At 37.3% G+C, this 25,583-nt stretch overlaps 1 protein-coding gene across 10 annotated transcripts in view; it reads right to left on the minus strand.

The window, feature by feature from the left end:
* The window catches only part of TTC29 (tetratricopeptide repeat domain 29), a 365,054-nt gene that overhangs the window by 200,228 nt on the left and 139,243 nt on the right, over positions 1 to 25,583 (minus strand). The window contains exon 1 of one of the 10 annotated variants that reach the window (XM_048942650.1): positions 18,808 to 18,921. The exons of the other annotated variants lie outside the window; for them this stretch is intronic. The gene's annotated coding sequence lies outside the window, so the exon portion shown is untranslated. Of the gene's footprint in view, positions 1 to 18,807; positions 18,922 to 25,583 lie in introns of those variants that run through there. 10 annotated transcript variants of the gene reach the window in all.

Consider the following 25,583-nt stretch of genomic DNA (forward strand, 5'->3'; position numbering starts at 1 on the left):
ATCAGCTCTTGGATACTCTAATTGAGATAAAAAGGGTAGACTTTTCAAAGTGAAAACTATTTGTAGCTACAAAAAATCAAAGCCAAGGCAACAAATGTAGTAGGTATTCTACAATAAGCTCACTCACAAGATGCCCGCTATCACATAGGAAGTTCTCAGAACTGTTAGGATAAATTCATAAAGAAAATTTAATTGCAAGCTGGAGCGTTTTCCTCCCTGCAATCCATCAGGAAGATATCTTCACAGAACTAAAATAATAATAACCCTGCACGGATATCAGCTGACAGATTTTTGTATCTTCCACAACTTTCTCTTCTCCATTCCCTTGAGTGCTGTATCAGTCAACATGTCTCAAAGTCCACATATTCCCTTATCAACTAACGTACATGGCATCGCCTTGCCAGTAGATCATCTACTTTCAAGCATGTATTATTTATTTTGGAAATTTGATAAACTGTGTTTTTTGGCTCTCAGTATTTCTAAGTTTGGGAACAGCTTTATTTACCATGAGCTGTGAGTAAAACTTCTATGAAAATGCGTAGAAGGTCTCTTGAAAGAGAGCTGCGCAACGCTGCTAGTGAAATGGTTGTAGACAATTTCTAATAATAAGAACAACTTGAGCTAACATACTTAACAGTAAGCTGCACCAGTGCTGATACGACTGGAGTGTTTGTCATGCCCACTGATAACTGAAATCTATTTATACACTTCAGCGTAAAGACCATACACTCTGTGCTGAACCTCAGAGAGAGAGTAAAAATACACAGCTATAAGTACTCTCGTCCTTTTAAAATGTTACTGTCAGGTCACACAATCACTTACAAGGTGCTTTTCCTGGAGTTTAAGCAAGTCAAAGGAGATTCACGTCATTCCCATGACAGAGAATGCTTCTGGGCATTCACATCTCACCCAACGGAAAAGTTACATTAAACTGCAAGGTCAGCAGGAAACTCCTACTGTGGCTTCTTAAGGGCTATGTCACAGCAATGACACAAGTGTAGTTATTCCCGTGTGGTATTCCCTCCTGAAACATCTCAGTATGAGTTATCTACTGCATTCGGAGCTGGCTGTCAGAGGCAACTGCTATTCAAATAGTAGCAATAAGTGAAATGCTTTGCAGAGGCCTGCATCTCATGACAAAGGAGGCTACTGCTTAGAAAGAGCAGACTATCATTAGAGATAGCAGGTTCTTACAGTCATTGCTATAAGGTGTGCCAAATTAAAGAACGAGAGTAGTAACTACACCCTATATTGTAAATTGCAGAAGTTAACAAGTCTTCATTTGTCTTTTGTCTAAAGCAGAGCATATATTTCCCTGTCTTCAGTGGAAGACATTTATCTGGGGAGTTCACATTGTAACAGTCACTACTAGTATGGAAAGTATTTTGCCTCAGTTTGAAGATGATGTTTTCAAAGAACCATTTTTCTTAGGAAAACTAGAAAAAAAACTTCTGCTAAACTCAGCATAGGCAGCTCCAAAGACAGTACCAATGGTTTCTGCATGCAAAGTGTTTAGGCTACATGAGACCACCCAGCAGGACATTCAAGATTTTTCAGGCTAAGAACTTGAAGCTCCTTTGGATTTGCTGCAGCTTTTATTTCACCAGTTATTCAGTGCTGTTTGTTTGGGTTCTGCTGTTTTCTTGCACTGTTATTCAAAGCTATCAAATGTAGATCACTTTAAGCAACCTCTTGCCTGCAACATTTTTTTCCCCCAGATTAATTTGATAATCTTTATTTTGGAATAAGGACTGTAACTCTGAAAGGTGGAACATGACCAAAACCATGGAAGGCCTTGATCTTGGATGACACTTGGATTTTATCTACTAGGCGCAATCACAGTGAATGCCTATCCATACAGCTAAAAGTTCAGTCAGAAAATATTCAGCTCTCTACTTCAGCTTTAATTCTGCCCACACCTTCAAAGAACTGTTCACAAGAAAGTAGAAGAACAAGGTTCAAATGAACATGGAAAGACTAAGGGCAGGAAAAGTTTTAGAACGATATAATCTTTCAGCACACAGCGGTGGGATTCAGGATAGCTGATGCTTTGCTGGAGGATCAGTACTGTACTTATCTGCATGTTAGAGGCTGTTGAACTTCAGGCTTTTCCAAAGAAGACAGGAGAGAAGCTCGTGGGGGTGGTTGACTGGGAATTCCCAAGCTAGTCTGTTGGTATCTCTGCATTCCTGACTAGGGGTATATGCCTATATCGCCAGAATTAAGTTGCTGCTTATCTTTTAACCCTTACTTTCTGGTGTTAGCACTAATTCATTAATGGCTTTTCAGGTATCAAGAGAAACACTCTGATTTTCCTTTAGCTGGTTTGAAAAGATTTGTCTTTCACAGATTTCTTCTTTTTACTTATCAATTTATGATTGCCCCCAGTTAATCATCGTGACTAAACAAACATTTTAAACGTCATTGTTACTGTTGATACTTTTCTGTTTATCAAAATGTTAACAAAACGATAACTGTCAGTGTCACCAGAATTTATAAGTGGGTCATGGCGTCATATTTTTCTCTGAACTGGCCCAGAGAACACTTGGGATATCTGTCCTCCTTTTTTTTTTTTTTAAACTCAGAACAACTTTTTCCAATCATCCAAAAGAATCTCCAGTAAAAACAGGCAAGTCATGAGTTGATGTTATTTATATTTTTGAACATTTTTATTTTTATTTATTACAAATAAAGGGCCAGTTCCTCAGCTAGAGTAAATCAGCGTAGTTTCTACAGATTGTAATGGAGCTTGGTGATTGCACCTAAACTTTGTCTCACATGCTTTAAGAGGCTGCGTGTACATCCCGATGAAAAAAAGAAGGGCTTAAGACATATTTATTTTAAATTACAGAAATAGTGCACTTTTAGTCAGCTATGTTTTCCTTCTTCCACATCCCAATTTACGTCAGGATTTCACCCCCTTGTTTAAGAAGTCCCCAGACTGTTGCAGTTGCTTATAAACTTGCAAGTCTTAAAATACACAGACACTGACAGACAGACAGTGAACGTGGATATAACTAGGAAAGGGTAACATATGAGAAGACAATGGTTAACAGTAACTTCACAGATTAATATGTGGCCAATTGTAAGGAATCAGTTTCCACTTGGACTCACTTGCAAGTGAAGCGAAGTGGATTTAATGTTTACTACTGCAATGCTTCTATTAATTTATTTTTACTTAAGTTTTGTCTAATATTTTTTTTACGGAAACAATTCCTTCTACCTGATGTCTGCTCAGAATGAACCCTCATGTAATTTATTTTCCAGATCAAACTTTACGTAAGCATTAAAATAATTTAATTGGACTGCTACTGCAGTTCTGCTGAAATAAGATCAGGCAATAATATAAGAAGGAAGCCTAAATCAAGGATTCCAGGAAATGAAAAGATTAATTTTCCATATGAGCATGAAAATCTTAGGAGAAAGTAGAAGCATTCTACAGGAAAACATCACTTCTTCCACTATTCCCCTCACATTAGAAGGAAATTCTTAGCAACAGCAGCTGTACACCATTTACTAAAAAATGCCCCTTTCCAAGGCCAGTGGTTTTGTTTGTTTTCAACAAATGCTTAATCCCTTTCCAATAAAGTTTCAGAGAGCTTAAATCAAGATAGGATCACGAAAGCATTTTGTACAAGTTTACGACATTCAAGGATTTGCCCCCTAGTATCAAGTTGCTGGCCAGACTTATTCATTGTTTGCCAGCGAGCGCTCTGGATGTTACTGTATTCGTTTGGTCACTGGCCTAATAATCCTATTTCACCCATACTACCAACACGAGCACAGTGAAGAAAATAAATTTGTTTATCCAGGATAACAGAACACAATTTCTAGAAGTTGTAGGAACAGGAAAGAACTGCATGTGCAAAAAGGCAAAGGTGGCACAAGAACAAACTATTGAAAGAGAGATGTAAAGCTGGAAATTTTAAAAAGTTTCTGACAATTAAAACAATGATGAACTGATACAAAAAGCCCTAACCTCTTTAAGGAGACAGCTTGGGGAGATAATGAAAGGACAAAATCACGATGTGTTCTTCACATGAAAAATGTGGGCAAGAGAGTAAAAGCTAAGAATTTTCTGTGAGTATTTTTCAATTCTTCAAAAGAACCATGAAGGCAAGACAAAAAAGCAAGATCAAACAACAACTCAAGGGCCATATGTACGGACAAAACCCGTCCTCTTCCAGCCTGTTCGCCCCCTTCCAGAGCATAGAAACCATTTCTAGCACCTAGGTCACTGTCTGAGATGCAAGTTATCCAGACCCGCATATTTAAAAACATGCCTTTATATGTCAGATCAAATTTTCTCCCATGTAACAAGTAATAGAACTAGAGGGAATAGCCTCAAGCTGAGTCAAGAGAGATTCAGGTTGGACATTAGGAAGTTAGGTGCTGGAATGGGCTGCCCAGGAAGGTGGTGGAGTTACTGTCCCCAGAGGCATTCAAGAAATGTTTAGATGTTGTGCTGAGAGCCATGGTTTAGTGGGAAATATTGGTGATTGGTGGACAGTTGGATTGGATGATCTTGAAGGTCTTGTCCAACCTTGGTGATTCCATAATTCTATAATTCTAATGAACCTCCAAATTCAGTTAATTTCCAAGTACACTGAAGTGCCAAGAACCATACTGTTGGCTTGATCCCGTATGAATTCTTACGATACAATTCCACAGAAACCAACTACACTTGCAGTGGATTTCTTTAAAGCACACAGCCTGTTGTATTAACTTTACTTTGACTGGTCACAAGATTGGAATTAATTGCTTCAGTATCTTGCCAGATAAACAAGAGAAGGCTTACCATTCCAAAGAACTCAAGTCTAAGAATTCATATAAAGTCAACTGGAATTAGTGGTTTTTGCCACTGCATGTTTACATGTACATCTCTTTAGCTGCTTACAGGGCTTTGCCAGAGATTTCAAGGTGCTCTATTAATTTGTACATTTTTAATTCTCTACTACTATCCTATCTGACAAGAGAAATGGGAACCATTTAAAACTAAAAATGGGGTAGTTACAGAATAGAAATAAGGAAGAAATTCTTCATGATGAGGATGGTGAGACACTCAAATAAGTTACCTAGTGAAGCTGTGGTTGCCCCATCCATGGGATCAGGGATTCCAGGGCGAGGCTGGATGAGGCTTTCAGCAATCTAGTGGGAGTTGTTCCTGTACATGGCAGAAGGCTTGGAACTAAACAGTCTTTATGGTCCCTTCCAACCCAAATGATTTTATGACTCTACTACACAGGGAAATAAAACACAACATACTTCACGTTTTACTTTTTTTTTTAACTTTATTTTTCTAAAATAAGCAGCTACAATTGCTAAATCTTCCATAAGTACAATTCTATTTAACTGACATTGTCTATCTAGATTTTATTTTTGCTCTCTAAGGCCTTCTTAGTGCTTTTCTAGCAACTAATCCTAGAGTGAGGCCCTGGCATTAATTCCCTGGCATATCTGGCTGCTAGCTGACACACATAACTTTTTGGATGGCAGGTATCTTTTTAGATTGCTCTACTCTGTGGTTGAAAGCTTGTTTTGATCTATTTCCTGCATTTACTTACTTGGAAGAAAGCCATCATCCTTCCTGAAAAAAGAACTGAAGATGGAAGAAGAGATCCTAAAACCAGAAAACACTGAATATAATGCCTGGAAAAATCTTTCAGAATGGAGCACTGTTCTTTGTTTAGAATAAGTGCATTCTGGTTGTCACTTATCTGGCCAGAATTTATGTGTTGAACCTGAGAATGCTATAAAGTCAGTGGAACTACCTGTGCCTTATAAGGTAAGAATGATTATATTTTTTTAATGATCGTGAGAAACTGGGAAAATGTTTTGTAAGTGGTATGGAATTTATCAGAAATGCCACAGGGACTAAATTAATAGCCACAGAATGTGCTGGATGAAACTAACCTGACTAAAGGGCACTTTAGTTAAAAGGGTGTTCAGTAAATAATGAACTACAAGGATTTGTACTTCCCATTAGGATATATGAGCAATACAAGTGAAACTTGCAAAACAAAACTATTTCTGCTCTCTCAGCATAGTTGAGGCCTCATTTCTGGGCGCACGTACCAGCTGGTGACATTTCAGATGATAATCAATGATTAAAAAAGAAAACAATTTAGTAAATGTAACTCTGGAAAAAAGCACCCTGTAAAACACGGAAAAGAGAGCTGAGAAAAGACAAGATAATTTTCCACAACACAGAAAAGCTGCAGCAAATGAGATTAATTTGTTTGCTGTGCCGATGGCAGAAAGGACAAGAAATATAGTAGGCTTACACTGACGTAAAACAGAGTTTCTGACATCAGAATAGACAACAAAAGAGTTGTCAGAAACAATGTAGGCACAGCAGAGAGCCTTGACTGTGATTTCATGAGGTCTGCTCCTAAACTATTTTCAGAAGAACTGATGGAGTATTTACCATATCTTTAGATGAGTGAGAAGCCTTAAGAAAATAAGATTGGCTGGCTGCCTGACCTAACCTACAGTGAGCTTTGTATCAAAATTCTTCCAATCTGCAATTCAGTAAATATCACCAAAATGTTTAAGTGTCTTCTGAGTGTCAGACACACATTCTTGCACAAGAACTTGACAAGTAAGGAAGGATCAGTTTAGGCATGTAATTCCTACAAAGGCAGTATATTTCACAATATATTTTCTGAGGGGAAAAATCCAACCCTGAAACTAACACAAAATCCTAGCAAACAATGCTGTTTTAACTTTTTTCCCCCCTCCTTATTGCAGTCTCTGCCTCCACATACTGGGAAAGGAAATGAAAACTGTAGCAAATAAAGATAATTACAGCTTTTCCTTAATTCCTCATACACATGCATAAAAAGAGGGTGTGTGTGGGAGGAACGTAAACATGCTAAATCCTTTACATTCCCCTTTGCTCCGTATACTCCATCAAAAAATCAAACCGAGTTCAAAGGAAACATGAGAAGCTTTAACGCAAATAGAGGAAATCTCAAGAAGTGTCAGAGATCGTTGTGGGAAAGAAGACAGGGTGAGTTTAAAAGGCCTTCTTGCGTGCATCAGCTATGTTAACATCCACAGATTAATTACTATACCTGCCCTGGGCTTTAAGAACATATACACTAGTGACCTGTACCTGTCTTTTAAAGAAATACGACTGGTTTTAATCTATGACAATTAAAAATGTCGCACAGTTTTGTCACTATTTGTGAAGTCAGGACTGAATTGCTCTGTATGAGCTGGCTACCAATTCTCAGACAAAAATGAGCATACTTGGACTACAGAATGCTTCCAGAAATCATGCTGAAGGTCAGTGGAAGGTGAAACAGGTTTTTTGATACTTCCATTGGAAAAAATGTGTCAGAAAACAGGAGTAGAAAGCTGAATTTAACAACTGCATAGTATTGCTCCTTAAAACTCAGTTACATAAAACGCTGTGAGAAAACCAAAGCAAAACCTCCTCCTTATAGCAAAGTTTCTGATTCTAATAACATAGAATACAAGTTCATACTCAACATTATAGAAGAAGCCATGGTTCAAAGAAAAATTCAAATTATTCTCTGGAATCACAGCAGATAGAGAAGTCATCCAGGAAAATAAGTGTGGACTCCAGTCTGTGGTGAAATCAAATTCTAGCAAAGATCTTTGAGGTTGAGTTGATCACCAAAATAGCTTACTGGAAAAACAATGCCTTTTTTCAAGTTCATCTTCAACTATGTGTTATGAAATTGAGTACTACATTATGCTTACAGATTGAACAAATCTTTAATGGAGTTACTTTAAAAAATGTTAAGTAAATTACACTTTCCCTTTCACATTAATTTTTCTCAGGTTCTTTTTAAAATAAAATGCTCATTTTGGACTATGACAGTTGGAACAGAAATATCTTTGACAGAAACTTGGCTTTCTTGCCTGCGGGCAAAATATGAAATTGCTAAATTGGAATGGACCAGAGAATGGATGGTAAAACTCATCTGTGAAACTTCTGCTAATAACAAACATTTGTCCTGTGACACATATTTTAAGTAACAGTATATGACAAGGTGTTACAGTGCTATTGTGGGGTTCACGAGCATTCTGCTGACTGAGTCTGAAGACCAAATACTTCTGCTATCCAATATCATAGTTCTATATCATATATAGAATCAATATATGTGATGACACAATGATTAAAACTCAGCAGTTTTGTAACCTTCTTAATGTTCATTTAATCTCTCTATTCATTCAAGTGTAACTGATGGAACAATCCCTTTAACATTCATATTGTTTGTCTCTAAAGTGTATTGGCTGTTTGAATCTAAACTGGTCACATTACTTTTAGAAGTGCATGGCAATATAACAAGATAGCTTACAATGGTGCTACAGGCAAAAAGTCTGAAAACTTTACTCCCAGCTACAGAAAATCTATCAAGAAATCTAAGCTCACAATAAAATCAAAAAGAAGTCAGCATGGCAATGAAAATATTTAAGCAAACTCTTTTATTTCATGTCAGGACACTCTCACTCCTTTTCTCGTTTTTCATTGCTATTTGTCTCAGTGTTATGACTGTATGACCTTGTTATAAGACATAAAGGAATGGAACCATCTTATTCCAGCTCCCTAAAAGACTGGGTTGAATCCAAGTCACATCAAATACTACGAGGTAAAATACAGGGCTAGAGATTTAAGTATGCTGCATTAATTTCAGGTTTCTTTAAAAATGAGAAGCTACCAACTCTCGTTCTTGTGAGGAGTCAATCTTTTCCTCACTAGGAACAATAGCAGAGAGTTGTAATACTTGCAGCTACATATGCTACTGCATATGTGATTCTGAGGTGCGTCACTACAGCTCATAAAATCATTTACTATCCGTTTCTTGGCATCTGGAAGTATACTATGCAAATTCATTGCACAAATGTCAAAACATTCATCAGATGATGCAATATTGAACTGTTTTCATTATCCCTGGTTGCTCTCAAACTCCAATTATTGTACGCCTTTACATTTTAAGTATTTTAATAATATAATTTTATTTTTAATAAAACCGATTCTGCTAATATACAGCACCGTTACAGCCGTGATGGCTTGAAGATGCATCACAGCAAAGGGAATGAGAGCATTTTCAACCTAAGGGCAATCAATACAGTTGGGGAGAAAAGTATTCAAAGTTTTGGGCACTGAAGCCCATTGTCCAATAACAGCTTTTTCCTAACCGTAGCAGTTGTTGCAATTACCAAGATTTGTACACAAAAACCTTGCCTCAGCTTTTCTGGAAATTACATTAAGAAGCCACAACCTGGCCACTAGTGGAGAAAGGCTGATAACTTTGTTACGCAGGTAAAAAAACAAACAAACAAAAACACTAAAAATCACCACTGATTTGAACCACACTGATTTTACATGTTTGTGCGAAATTCACTAGCCGTCCCAAATCACTGCTCCCAAATCACTATTGCTCAGAATGAAGAATTTTTCTTTGAGCCACGACTTCTTCTATAATGTTAAGTATGAACTCTATGTTATTAGAATCAGAAACTCTGTTACAGGGAGAAGGTTTTGCTTCGGTTTTCTCACAGTGTTGTATGTAACTGAGTTTTCATGCAGTTGGTAAATTCAGCTCCTGTTGTAAAGTCAGTAAATTTTACTCCTGTTTTCTGACACATTTTTCCAACAGAAATAACAGACCTGTTTCAGCTACCATCGACCTTCACCTTGATTCCTGCAAGCATTCTGTAGTCTAAGTGTGTATGATCATTGCTCATCTTTGTCTGATCCATGGCAGCCAACTCATACAGAACAATGCAGAGCTCCACAGCCAACTGTTGTTTCTGGAGCTGTTTACTCAACACAGTTGAAAATTTTCTTCAGCTTTGGCTCGTTCTGCGATTTCTGTCTTGAGCCATAAACACTGTGATCTTTGGGGGCTTACAAAGCATAAGTAGCCTTAAAAAATCTGGGCAATGTGCCAAAAATTTTTAGCTTTGTTGAACTGTGGCAGAAGGTTAAGCATTTCACACAGTTTTGTTTCTCCCTTCCCCCAGCCTGTCTTGCACTTAAAGGGCTCTGTCAAGAAAAGAACTAACTTCATAATGGGATGGATGGAACAATTTCCAGCCATTTCAGTAATGATTTTGCTTGAAATCTGAAACAAATGCTAACTTCAATCTTTCTCTGCTTAAAAGAAATAAGTATATTTAACACATGTTGAAGTGTCTTAATAACATATGGTGTCAATTATTTTTTTTTTTTGGTATGGCCCACTAAAAGAAGTCTAAGATCAGCTTTATGCCCTCTGAGAACTGAAGAGCAGGAAGTGGGCTGCTCATGCTGAGGGGCAGGATTTGCAGATTCTACTTGTACGGAGGATGAATTGTTTCCAAAAAGTACTAATGCACATATCATATGGTACAAGCATATTTCCAGATAAGCATTCAAATATGCTCAAATTTACTTTTTTTTTTTTAAAAACACAAAAAAGCTTTGTGAAAGCTAAAGTCCACCACTTAAGAACCTAGAGAAAGAAAAAAAAAAAAAGCAAACTAATGAAAATTATTGTTTGAAAGCCCTGGGCTATATTGTCCCATTGATTTTAAAGAAAAAAAAAAAACCAGTAACATCTTTCTGAAGCACTCCAAATGAAATCTTCCTTCAGTGAACCCTCTAGGTGGACATAGTGACTTTAAGTCCTATTGCGATTCACAGGAATTTTGCTAAGCAGTCCGAAAGTGAGCAGACACATGAGGAAAAAAGGCAGAGTAACATGTAATAATGTTGATTTGTTTTGACCAGTGTTATTTTATTTATGATTACACTTTAATATGCTCTCATATATGTGGTCTGGTGTGTTTTGTAGTGGAAAAAAGGCATTTCTACTAAGAGGCCTTTTGCTAGTTCCCTTGGTTAAGGATACTTTCTTAGGAGACATGAACAGTTGACTGCACTTCTTCAAGACATAGAATTCCTGAATTATCCAAACATTAATCTATATGGTCCCTTTAAGTTCTAAAAAGTTCAGCTACCAAATTCCTACATATACTTATGTTGATATTTTGAATGAGAAAATTATGTACTCATCAGTGAAAAAAATCAAATATGCAAGTTCTTGCTTTGAAAACGCATACAGAGAAAGGGAACATTCGATGTGTTCTGTCAAAGTAAAGAAAGAATCAAAATGTAAGGCCAGGAACACAATTTTTTCACCTCTTCACATTTGGAAGGGTTTGTTTCTTTCTAATCTTCCAGGCTTACAAGCAGCCTGCAGCAGAGCTAGGAATGGTTGCATTAGTAGAAATTCATTTTTATATGTTTTTTAAAGAATAAGAATAAATGCAGCACCAAGATTATGCAGATTGAACCATCATCATTTCTAGCATAAGTTAGGATGGATGAGAATGACCTACTGGGTTCTGCTGCCAGAAAAACACTATGTGAAAGAACAGATGCATGCTTTCTTGCCAGGGAGTTTGTGGGACAGAAGTGGGTGGTTGGAGGATGCTCATATTCACAGACTCATTGGCAACTCTAGAGTAGGGAACCTGCTACAGAAGGAGGGTTGGACTAGTTGATCTCCAGAGGTCCCTTCTGACCCCTACAATTCAGTGATTCTGCATGCTAGTGAAGCTGCAGCTCAACCTGCCTTTAACCAACATGTTCAAATCTGCTGGCCATGCTTTGTGCGCTTCCCACTTCCTCAATCTTACATCTTTTCACTTTCCCCTGCTGGCAGCTCTCAGTAAAATGTAATATGTTCTTTTCTGGGCTGAGAGCCCAGTCAGCATATTAGTATTTTTACCCCTGTGTGCAGCCCCTCTGAAGTCCCATATGGTATGTTTTTCAAACCGATGCCAAATTTCAAACCACAGTGCTGAAAATTCCTCCAGAAGTGTTTTTATTTCTTCATTTCTCAATTTCACCTTTCCATAAATATTCAGTAAGCAAGGGCATGTTTTGGTGCTTTGGCTCGAAGGGAATATTTTCATTTATATCAGTAAGAGGACACATGATTGTATGCAGAACATTTACTATGAACTGTTAGCTCTGGGCAGTGGAAGTTAGAGGCAAAAATATTTCTATTAAGTAAGTCATTTAGTGGTGTAACAGCCTCTAGCTTTAATGGAGCTGAGCGATATTCCCTACTTCATGTATCTCCTTCTACAGTATTATTTCTAACACCACATTTCTTTTCATTCACTCTCAATTTATCTCTGGCTACAATGTCTCTGAAAGTGCCAGTCTTTCGTTCATCATGTACAGTATAGTGGAGTAGCTGTTTTGTGTTCCAGTTTCAACACTAATATTCAATACAAAGGCATGGATCAGTGCAATGTCCTCACTGGCAGCCTCTGCAGAGTAGGTTACTCAATTACACGTCACAAAAGATGCTTGTGTCTTCCTCAGGCCAATTCCTAAAACTCCATGAAAAATATTTAAATACCCTGGAGATGAGCTATTCCTAATAACTGAGGAACTAATTACAGGTCAGACCCTGAAAACAATTATACAAAACAAATATATCATTTATAGCAACAGAGCTATATAGTAGCTATATAAAATATAATATGAAATGAACAATAAAACTGTGCAGTGCTCCCTCACTCCATCCCTTTTATTTTTAATAAACATTGGCACATTTGATCTTAATATAGCTTTGGACTATACAGAAAATTCTGATGTTCCCATTTCCTTGAGGCTCACTTCTTCAGTTTTATCAACGCAAAAATGCCTATAATTGTGGCATTTCAAAAATTAAAGCCACTGATGAGGAAATCAGAACAAACATCTTAATGCAACTGCTTTAAAAGTATTTTGGAGAGGTGGAAAAAGGAATGAGTCATTTATGAGAAAGGCTGAACTACCATATTAGTTGTCTCAAAGCAGCTGGAGATTCTCTGACGCAAATGTAAAAAGCTGAGTGTTCACGCTAATGAAAACCAGTCATTAGACAGTTACTAGACGCTAAAATCTAACAAACTGTGTTATAGCCAGTTAATACCATTGAATAAGCTAAGAAATTCATACAACATACATAAGCAATTAACCTTAATTAAGGCATGGCAAATGTTTGTACATTCCTGATGCCTCCACTAAAGCAGCAAAAATTGCAGCAGCATAAAATAGGAGAACACTGCTTATTTTCACTAGAAGAGTTTGCCATAAGCAAATTCTATTCTGACTTGCATATGTATGATTCCAGTGATGTCCAACAAAAAAAAGTTAAGTACACATAACAGACAACATTTAGGTGCAGCAAATAAAGTCTTTCTCAATATCACTGCTAATAAAGATCAGCAGATACCACAGGGATGCAGAACTCGGGCAAATGCTGGACACCAGACTGAAGTTTCCTGCTGAGGTGTGTCCTGTGCTTGCTAGGCAGTGTTCTCACTAACTCAATTGCTCCTGGGGTGCCATGCAGATGCTCTGTGCACGTGCTCAGGTGCAGAGACTAGGCAGAGCCTCTACCATTTCTTATGCAAAAAAAAAAAAAAAAAAAAAAGTCTAAATTATAAATCAGCATGATCTGGTCCTTCACAAAATTAGGGTGATTGTCACATACAGAACAGAATAACAGTGAGAAAACTCACTCAAGAAGTTGAGAATGCAGAACCAGAGCTGCCCTTCGTCTCAGGGGGCACAAATACAGACCTCCTACATCCCAGACATAGAGTTGAAGAGGACTCTCAAAGTTTATGAGTTGTGCAGCTCACCTACAGTCTTGTGCTCTTGCTGGCACGGATGTCAGGGAAGCATTATCCCATACTGTGTGTAACCATGACGTTAACCTGATGAGTAAAGGGAATCCATCAGCTCTATTTTCCCTGTCCATCCTAAATCCAGTCCAGCTCGTTTATTTTACCTCTCACCTTGTCCGCTATCAAATATTTTTATTTTGACAAGTCATAGACTTTTATTGAAAAGAAACCTAACCACAGAAATGAGTAAAAAACTAAGTTATCATCACACCTTATCTTTTTTTGTTGTTGTTATTATTTTAGAGGATGAGCCCAAATAGAATGAAGTCTTTTGACACGCAGTTAAATATGCCTTTCATTCAGACTGTGCAGTCACACCAAAGCTATTAGGTCACTTATCCTGACCAGAAAGCCCCCAGGGAACGATCACTGTGTTAAATATATAAGGATTCTACCGCAGTTTTCAAGTTCCTAATTTTCTCATGGTACTGTGTATCCTAATTTTAACATAATGGCAGAAGGAAAAGCAGCATCAAGTCTTTTTGAATAGAGAAAGCAACCAAACACCATAAATTGTACAGAGATGTTTATCCACATAGTGTTTCAAAGTAAAAAAATAAAATTAAATTAAACCTCATGAAAGGAATAAGCAACACACAACAAACAGATCAAACAAAGCAGAAAATCCCAAGCACGTATATTCTGTATATCATTATGCAGTTTATCATGCAGGACATACAGCCTGCCTCATCACTTTGGTAGTTCACCTATCCTGGTTCCACTGAAGAGGAAGCTTTGGAGACTAGGATTTTCTTATCTTTTCAGCTTTCTTTTTGTTTGACACTCCTCTTAGTGATGTAGACATAGAATGTTTATCTTATATTCAATCATGTGAATGGATATATTAGAAGGAGAAAAGGTTACTGAAACACTTCTATATAGATGGAAAAAAACTTGAATTTAAATGTTAAGAGTCTTCTTTGGAAATAACGTTTCTTGATGGCTAGCATAATTTAAGAAAAGGTTTGCTAACTCCAATAAGAAGAACCTCCTTCTCCCACTGTTCCTCACCCCCAGAAGAAAAATGAAAGAAAAAGATCACATACACAAAAAACAAACAAACAGACAAACAAACAACCCCCAAACGAAACCAACCAAACAACCCACGACCCACAAAGAAAACGCATGAAAACTCCATCACTTTTCATTCATCTTGCACTAGAGGTAATTCTTAATGCATTTTTGTACTCTTTCGCAGAAAGCAGAAGAAGAGATCATAATCTTACAGCCTGTTTTCTCTCTATATCTGTTCGGAACTAAACTTGAAGATTATCTGTATGCAAGGGACATCATGTTGGAGTGATTACAAAAAAATTACTGCTAAAACATTTATTTAAAAGCTATTTTGGCTTATTCTATGTGAATATCCATTTCTTCAGACAGTCTAGACCTATACAAGGCAAACATTCTTCAAGAGCCAGCCAGCAAATTGTTTTGTGACACCAGAGGCTCATCACCAGATTGCAGCATTCAGTATTCATCCATGAAGTGTGTCTTCTCTCATGGCACTTCTTTCTGGACTCTGCAGAATTGCTGAGTCTTCTCCTTCAAAAGCATTTCATTGTTTCTGTTAAGGGGACAATTAACTGGAACTATTACACAGCAACTGGTAAGCTGAGGTGTTTTGTCCTGACACAATCAGATGCTGTATATCACAGTATTTTTCTTATTTCTATGTGGCTGTTCTGCATTCTGACACACATATTTGTCTTGGACATCTGCTATGTCTCATTCCTTCCTTATCCTAAGGGCAGGAACATACTTTCATGTGTCTAATATGAGTTGTCTCTAGGCCTTATCACAACATAAACAGCCCACGAGGGCAGTGAACACTGCTGAAAGAAGTGTTCCTATAAGTCACAGCTCTCTCAGTGTTAATGTATCATTTCCATCTAATCATTCCTCTGACAATACTTTTTACTAAGAAAAGGAAATCAGTCTATCCAGTGGAGGTCTCAGTGGTCTTTTAAACCTCTGAGATCTATTTCTGAGTAAAATAATCTACTTTTTTTTTTTTTAATTAAAAATGCTAATATTTTCTTGAAAATTATCCTGAATGCTGCAGACTATTAATAATTGCAAAGATAATTTTATTTTTAATGAACAATTAACTACATTTTTTCTGAGATTTTGGAATTTTTACCAACTATTATACAAAGGTAACCAGCCCTTTACAGATGGCTACTAAAAGCCTTCAAACGTTCAAAACTTGCGCTAAAAATACTAACACATGCAATTATTCTGGGGGAGTTTTACTTTGGGTTTTCCAGGTTAACAGTCAGGTATTTATATGTCCTTTAGTAACCTGATATTTCCACACTGTCTACCAGTACAAACTTGGGATAACATTGCACACACATTTGTACAAACTTCCAAGGTTGGAAATCTGTCTCTCAACTTATGCTATTACAGAAAGCAGAATAAAATGATAAAATTGCACTGGTGAAGTAAAGCACTACTAGTTGTCCTCTTTAGTTTTTTTAAGACTTCAAGCTATAACCTTACTAGGAATTCTGCCTGAGAAAACTGAAGCTCCAAGTCAATGCCATTAGTCACTGCTTTTGTTTTCTCGGAGCTGAGGAGTGAATCCCCATCAGTATTGTTAAGGCTTTAAAACCGTTTTCTTTACAAGTAGCTGGCTACAAAATTTGCAGGGAAGTCAATCAACTTTCCATAGCTGGCAGACAAAATTAGTTAAAAGCCAGTGAAAACAAATACTTCAAGGTTTTACTTAGACTATAAGTCAGAACTGCCTAATGTCCTCAAAGCACAAGGAAGAATAACCATCCCCCCCTCATATCTTGTCTGTTACATGAAGGAAGGCTTTGGTGATCCTTCCTCAGAAGCAACAGCGCCTGGATCTGTGAGTCACCAACTCATTCAACTATTCCGATTCACCTTTAGAAGAACTGTTATTGCTATAAATATAAGGCACTTACTGAAATCCATTTCCAAGCACGTTTCAGATCTACTTGCACTGCTTAGTGCCTGCGTACAGCTTAGTAATCAGTGTAACACCAGGTAAGCAACTCCATGTATTTATTTTCAGAGCAATGAGCTAAGACTGACAGCTCTAGTTTTCTTGACACCAGTGAACCACACCAATGCCTACTGCTAGTATCAGGCAAAGAGCAGGTCAAGGTTTTTCCAGGTATTAGCATATAGGTAGAAAGGCAAGAAGAGCTTTCATGTTCCACAAACACCTGGTTCTGTACAGAAAGCAGCAACACAAGCTGCTTTCTCATGCCCATGAAAAACAAAATAAACTAACTTCACCTCACCCCCGCAGTATATATGCATGCAACTTCTGGTTTGACGTCAGACTACATCACGTACCTACAAATCAGTCTGTCAGATGAGAAGCTGTCTCTGTAATCTCATACACACAGTTTCCACTTAAAACAGATACATTACCCTTAGAGCACTGAACTGCAAACAAAAAAAAATGTTTATGTTCACAGTCAAATCAACAGTCCGGACACCAACCATGCAAAAACTTCCTCATCTTTTGAATTTGATCCGTTTTCCTTCTATTCCTTAACGCCATGACAGAACAACAGTTTTTTGACTGATGAAAACAACTTGAAAATTAATCAGTCATGCACAGGACATTCAGTATTTAACTGTATGGTTTTCTTTAGACATGTTTCCCTGCCTCAGCTAACAGGTCAAAGTGTTCAGCTTAGATTAAGACAAAGAATTTGATGTTACTTTCTGATATAAAACAATAAACTGAGGTGTTCAAACATGGATTTACAACTTCTACACTACAAACTATACAATTACAGGGCAACTTGACAAGGCTTTCTGGAATAGGAATGGCCACAGGACTTATTTGACAGTAAGGACTGTGATATCACTACACAGAACAAAAGATTTACGTTAAACCACTTCCAGATGAACGACTGGATGATGCGGATGCATGGGATTGGAAAAGAAATTCAAAATTATCTACAGAGAATAACAAGACCAATAATTTCAAATTCTTATAGTTCATCCAGAGCCCTCAAAATCTTGTTCCTGCTGTGCAATTCTTTTAGTGGCTAGTGACCTGTAAGACTACTTTGTCTTCAGCAGTGTGCACTTCCTACAACTGCACTGTCCTTGGATGGCTTCTCTCTGTCATCCACAAAGTTATCAAGGAACTAGTCACTTGTCTTTCAGGCAGAATGAAAGTGATTTAATTCACATGAGATTCTGAATTCATTTTATGCCATCAGATTAAAAATCCAAACATTCCAGCTATAGAAGAGAGAAGAATTGAGCAATGCCACAAATGCGTTTCTTCAGGGAAGGATTAAGAAGCACAATAAATATAAACCTGGCTATTGGTGTCTTTATCAATCACCTGAAATGGTCCAGGCCAAGAATCAGAACTCCATTACAAACATATGAGGAAATAGAACCCCTTGGTAATTTAGACTTGGAGAGAAATTTAGCAATTGGCTGATTGGCTCCAAGCATCTCAGAGCAGGATCCACTTCAAAGTTAGAGTAAGTTGCCAAAAGTTATAATGTGGTAAACTCAGAATACCTCCAAGGATGCAGACTCTACAACCTCTCTGGCAAGCTTTTCAGTATTTGGCCACTTTCTCTGTAAAAGTATTCATTGAGTTGTTAATCAGAATTTCTCCTGATGCAACTTATGTTCATTACACTTGGTCTTTCCCTGTGATCATCAAGAGCCTTGCTCTGCCTTCGCTATCCTCTCCCATTAGATAGCTGAAGACAGCAAGATCCTTCCTTGTCCCTATATTCTAAGAACAAGATGTTTCTTCTAGAAATATAAAGGCTTCATCGTAACATATTCAAAAGAGAAACAAAAATACAGAGCTTAAAAATTACAGCTGATACAACTAACTTGGTTTGGGGTGTTCTTTTTTTGGTTAATTAAGAAGGATAGAAATTTTGACTGGTTATCATACAACAGTAATAGAAGTATATACCATAGTATATGAGAACCAGTAAGCTGTTATGCAGTGCATTGGATTTGCCCACAGACATAGATTATATCAATTTGATGAAGTGACTGCACTCATTAACTTGGTTTATCGTAAGCATTCTCTTAGTATTATTTCAGTATTACATTCCTTACCTTGACAGAGCTTTGATGTTCATGTCTAGCCAGGTCAGATAAGAGATGATGCTACCTTATCTCAAAAATCACAGACTCTTTAAAGCCTTCTTTAATAAGCAGGATTTAAAAGCAGTTCATTTGGCTCTCAAAAGTATTCTGCTACAGGAAAAAGAATGTTATTGAGTTATACACACCCATAATAAGAGACAACAGCTGGAATATGTTTTACTAGAGATATAACCCAGCAAGAATACTTAAAGTCCAGTGCTTGACCTAAGTAAGGGAGTGTCCTTGTAAAGGAAAAAGATTTAGCTCAAATGTTTGAGACAGGCAAACATTTCAAGTGTTCCATTAAGACTTCAAGACCTGCACTTCTTTGTCTAAGTTCCAAGTAAACTTCATTGGACTCAAATAATAGTCTTTTTTTTTTTTTCTTTCTAATTTTAAAAGAGTCTTCTGTGGAAATGAGACTCAATCAGCATAAAGCAACAGCATATGCAAATGTGTACTTTAATGCGTGTAAATATATTCACTGAAATATAAGGGAAAGTTTCAGAATCTTGTTCCCATCACAGCTATTACTTCAGACAGTTATTACTATACAAGGTAGCAACAGGAGAGACATACAGGAAGCATCCTCTAATGTAAGTTGGTGTTATCTAAGAATTTTGACACCTTTGCCAGAAAAAATATTTTTAAGAACTACAGAATTCACTCAATCTTCAATACATGACACATTAATCCAAAACACTTGTGTATTTCTAAGTAAGCTAGAGTAAAATATAACAATCCCATCTGTATATACTCATTGCTTTTCTGATGCAGAAATGCTGGAAGAGTGCTGAAGATTAAACTTTACTGACTGGAAGCAGCAACAAAATAGTCTCCACAAATCACAGAATTATTGCTTATCTTTTGCCAAACCTTACTATGGATCTACACAGCACAATTCTCCACAACCAAGACCAAACTCTATTTTCAATTTTACATTTTTTAATGAACATTAAGTATTTCAAAAATAATAATTAAAAAAACCTGTAGCCAAAATCAACAATAGAGAACTTCACACTATGTCTATAAAGGTTATTACAGTTTCTGGCATGAACAAGGCTATCTAAACAGCTCTCCTTCCCTACCCTTTTTCAGATTTTTAAGATGTTATGCTTTCAAAACAGATTCTCTTGATTGCTTTAATTTCTATTGATTTTTATAAAATTCAACAGAGGTAGTAATAGCACAGTGTCATTCTTACTATAATACAAGAGAAATCTCAAACTTGTTCATATAAATATTGATCTTGACTACGTGATTTTGTCGAAGTTCTCTCACTTTTATCTAGGTCTCTAGATCAAATTCCACCTTTCCACTTGCACTGCTTCTCAACACTCTTTGATCATTTCGTTCCTTATCTTTAATTTATGTTTTTCTTGCAGAGTCATGGCTGAGACCCAAGAGCTTGATATCCATTGAGCTACTGCTTTCAAGCAATCACTTGCATAAATTTTTGCCAATGTATGTAACCTCCTCCAGCTGAACTCCAGATCAGCTGTCATCAACCAAATCAACTAAATTCAAGCAGCAAAGACTAGAACTAATGGTTGGAAGGTCTAATATTCAGGCTTTTTTTTCTTTACCCGTCACTGGAATTCAAACCTTATGCCTACAAAGATCACCTGTAATTTATGATATGACACTCAAATATCTACAGCCTCCCAAGGTGGGGGGAAACCACAGCATTTGCTTTGCTGTATCTGCATTCTGGTTGAATGCTAACATTTCCAATACTGAAAGCCATAGAAATGCACACAACTACATCAAGATGACTTATTACACCCCTTTCACTTCAAAGCCTTGCTCTGTCTTCCAGCTAAACTAATTCATACTCAAACACTGCTTAACTTCAACTCAAGTATGAACTCTTAATGAGGATTTCAAACTCTCCTGTAATAATGAACAGACACATTAAAACAGCCCTTTCATTTGGAAAGATGCCCCTTCCAACTAGCGCTCAGGTCATCTACTGAAGTATTACATCAGAACATGATCTGTTAGAGTACATATGATCTTTCAGTTTCATTTGAGAAATGTGTTCTCACACACCTTGCTAACTTGCTGTTTGGAGTATTTTAAGTACTGAAGCATGCACAACAATTTTAGCATTTATTGTTTAGTCAGGTTTTCTCTAAGACATGCATGTCACTCTCTTTCCAGTTCCTCCTAAAGGAGTGCCTTAGTATGAAAATAAATAATCCAAGAAAAAAAAAGAGAGGGAAAAAAAAATATATATATATATATGTGTGTGTGTGTGTATACACACACACACAAAACCCCACACTGTTTAAACTACAGTCTCAAATACATGAGTTTACACATAAATCTAGCAAAACTAAGGCAATTATAGACTAAAAGTAACTGCGTGAGTCTTCAAACATCCAGAAAGCCTTTACAAAACTTCCTTGCAGCATTTTCTCCACAAAGCACTATATGTCTTGTCAGGTATCTCTTCACTTATGGTAATAGGCAAGCAAACACCCCCAAACAAGAGCACTGCAGGGACTCTAAGGAAATACTGCTGACACATAAAAATAGAATAAAGTAGAAAAGTGAGAAACAGAACATTCAGTCTTCTTTCCTTGCACTTCTATCAACTTTTAATCTAGGACATCTATGGAAGGGATGATGTATGGTCACAAAATCACACAAAACCAACCTTCCAACCAGCCAAATCAACTTCTCTAATTTAAACCTTCTCTAATTTATCTTTGTGATGATGTCAAATGAATGCCAGGGTACGCTTAAAGGAAAGATGGTAATAGAGAATCCTCACTGAGGATTTCTTGTGGACTCTTGAACTCAATTTATAGTTTTGGATATTAAAAGTATACTTCATGAAAAGAACTAATTTGGCATTAAACATGCCAGTCAGCCTGAACAGTCAGTAAAATCTAGGTTTAGCTGCTAGCAAACAGATATCATTCAAGTCAGGACAGCTACCTTTAAATAAAAAACCACAATGTTTTACTTCTAAAGTTCACAACCATATTTCAGAAGAAAGACCTTGCGTGTTTACTTCCAGCTCACATCTCTGGAAACAATGTATTTTCCAGACAGACACAAACTTGCTTCCAGCTCAAGTAATTTTACTCCACCCTTGGATTTATTTGTCAGGCCTCAACAACACGCTAACTTCACCCACATCATTTTTGCTTAGCTCAAAAGACAGAGCTTCTTCCCCTGCACCAGTGAGCATTACGCCCCAGCTCAGTATTTGAAGAGTTTAAATTCGGTAGAGGCCTGTTTAAGAAACAGCACCTCAAACCCACGTTCTTACTTTATCTTAATTGAAAATGCGAAGATGAAGTTCAGTCTGGGCTTATACAGGTATAGAAAACTGGGAATACCCAAGGCAAATAACTCTAATCCGGCTAGCAGACAAAACATGTTTTAAGTTCTGTATTTCAGCTATCTACTCATGAAGCATTCTTATTCATACTCAGAGCATTCTTATGGTTTGGGGCCCCTCCATAGAAATATTTACTGCGCTCGCTCATTTTCAGAGTCTTCTAAACCTTGACAAATGAATGGAAAAAACAACAGTTTTGGTAATTACAATGAACCAATAGATTTCCTCACAAGGCAGAAACAAACTGAGAAAGGATAAAAAAAATTCTCTTGAATCCTGAGATCAAAGTGAGTCTTAGGGACAAAAAAAATGGCAAACTACATTATTTTACAGTTCTTGTTTCCTAGTTAGAAAGAGTAACTTCCTTTCCTTCTTTACCCCGCAGGAAGAGAACATCAAGGCTCCACTATCACCAGCCAGCCTGTCACAGGAGAATCATTCCCACCATTCACATCAGGGTTATTGGTCCTTTTGCTGGACTGATACTGGCCTAAGTCCTTATGGAGGTGGTGGGTTTCTTTTTTTTATGTTGGTTTGCTTTTTTTTTTTTTTTTTTTAATTTTGGTTGGTTACCAATAAGAAGTGCTAGGTAAACAATACATCGTAGCTGACATTCAGATAAATCAGCAGCCATAGGCTTGGAGAATTGTATAAATTTCATGCTTCAGAGATTTTTTGCTTTTTCTGTTCTGTCTAGAGACAATCCTTTTTTCATAGATCTGATTATATTTCAGATCTTTTATATTTATTAGTATAAATCAGCACAAGGGAGTAGAGATGAGAATTATCTCTCATTCTTTTATTAGTTTAAGCAGTATTTAATTTTTGAAGGCACATTCATATACTATTCAAAACAGTTAAGTCAAATCTGCATGTTAATCTCATGAAGTCTTTTTTCCAACATCTGATGCAGTAATAAACTGATACAGAAAGCATGTTCTTGAGTCATCTTAGCAGCTGTAGTCCACACTGCCACTGGCTCTCATCTATACCACAGATTTCACTTCATACTTCTTCCTCTTCAGGGCTCCCTCTGTGATAATCTTTATGATACCGGCATAACAAGAATTGACTGATCTAACTGGGGAGACTTCAGTGAGATGGAAAACCTCAATTTATGCTATTTTTTTCCCTGTAATTCTTTCTCCATCTCTCTAGATACATTCATAGTGCACACATGGCCCTCCTGGTTGAGCAAGACCTATCAGGTAGAAGTCAGTTTTTTAAATGTTAGGTGTCATAAGGGTAGATGTATACGAGCTGTGTCACAGAGATGTTCCTATCTTTTTCCAGTGTGTAGAAATAATTTAATTTTTACTGAATGGTTCTGTTCTTTTTTCAATCAGTTCCATCTGTTCAGAGTGTATCTACAAAACCACCTATTGTTGGTGGAATGACAGGGATGGTCTGGGGGTAGGAATGATACCTGGGACTAGAACGGGCAAATGCTTGTTAAGCTACTCTTGTAAGTAAAGAAAAATATTTGAGCTGAGTTTGAGGTTTGTGAGATTTTCTTGCCAGCAACATCAGCTCAAGAGGCTCTTTTCCTGTCTATCCCACTTGGTCCTTTTCCTAGTGTTCTCCTCCAAACCACTTATCACCGTCACACCACTATTTGGGAGGCCATTTTATAAACCAGGTTGGAGAGGTAGTCTGGCTTGAAGAACCATACATATCATTTCATCCATCCCATTCCCCATATACGTAACTCTAAAACGAGTTCTGTTCTCTGACATGGTTCACACTGCAGCCATAGTGGCAGAACTGGTAGAATTATTTTCCCTCCCACCTCCCCTAGAATTTCCCTTAAATTTCATTATTTCCAGTTCCAAATGGCATATCCAAAAAAACCTCTCTTTTTCTAGTTGCTCAGTCCTGCCAAATGGCAGGAAGCAAAACAATTTGCTACCTTTATCTACAAGTCTTTCCTCACATAGAGAAAAAAGGCACCAAAATAATAATAATAAAAAAATCAATGATTACAAACACACAGATACCCTACAACAAAACAACCACATAATAAATTCCTCAAAAGCACCTCATCCAAACATAAAGTCTCTCTAGAGCTTTACTTGCAGTGCAAAGTCATCCTCTAAATGCCAACTAGAAGATGTTTACTTTTCTCCATGTTTTATAACACGGGGAGGCACCTTATCAGCTGTCAGTAATGGCTGACTGAAAAACATGCACATTACTCCCCAAACGCACCCTTTTTCTCTAGTCACAGCAGGTTATATACATATATTCACACTGGGTACCTATGGATATTGCTAACCATATGTGGTGATGTGGCTGCAGGCCAGAATGTTAGGTATGCTTTGCATGGGACTTGGGTCATTTGAGCCATTCCAGAAATATCAACGGGCCAATTTCACTCTTGAACTAGTCATCTTGATTTCCTTTGGAGTGAACTAATGAAACAGGCACAGCTAACATACAGCTCATTTCATCCCATAGGAGATATCCACCCCATACTAATACACTTTGCTCATAGAGTTTGCATTTATAGAATGGGCCCACACTGATGACTTTAAGGGGTGGACATGGTCAGACAAGAACATGAAGCTAGGCTGCTATTCTCCATATTCAGAGCGCAAGTGGCAATCACCTGATCTTAGATGAGCAAGTACCACTATCAAGATCTCTGGAATCCTACAAGCATACAAAAATTAATCTGTCTACCTTGCTGCACTCACTCTCATCTCTCCTTTCTGATTTCTTCTGGATTATTTGCTCCCCTACAATACATTTTTCATCCACTCTCAAAACTTGGTACCAATGGCTTTTTAAGAGCACACAGCATTCCATGATCTTACTCTCTCAACAAAAGCATATAAAAATTCATTAAATACTAAACGTACATATAGGCTTTTGTTTCTTTCTCTCTCCTATCCTAACCGAAAAACAACAGTCTCTGCAACTTAGTTTCAGATTCGCATTTATGGTCTGGTCTAGAATAACTAAGGACTTCATACTCTACTGAGAGACCTAGAAACGGTTTTATTCCCTCCTTGACAATGGTGTTCACATTGCAATACAACAGATGGATAGTTGTCCTTCTATTGCTTCTTTTTCCCACCCTTTGCCCTCTCTGAACTCTCATTTGAAGATGGCTTGTCAACATCCTGCTTGCCTGGACCATTGATCTTGCCCCAGGATGTGTACTCCATTTCCCCATCTGTCAGATTTCTCAATTTCTAGCCATTTCCTCTCCAGTATTCCCATAACAACCCATTTTTGCCTTTGGCCTTACACTGCCTCCTCTCCTTTGAGTACTTCTTTATTTTTCTTCTCTGGCTATGTTTTCTTTTTTCCATTTCAAGCCAGAGGGCAAATGAGCAGTGACCTCTGTAGCTGGCACCAGAACCACTCCTGTGGCTAGAGAGGAGCC

This window comes from Lagopus muta, chromosome 4, assembly GCF_023343835.1.
Source record: "Lagopus muta isolate bLagMut1 chromosome 4, bLagMut1 primary, whole genome shotgun sequence".
NCBI classification, from domain to species: domain Eukaryota; kingdom Metazoa; phylum Chordata; class Aves; order Galliformes; family Phasianidae; genus Lagopus; species Lagopus muta.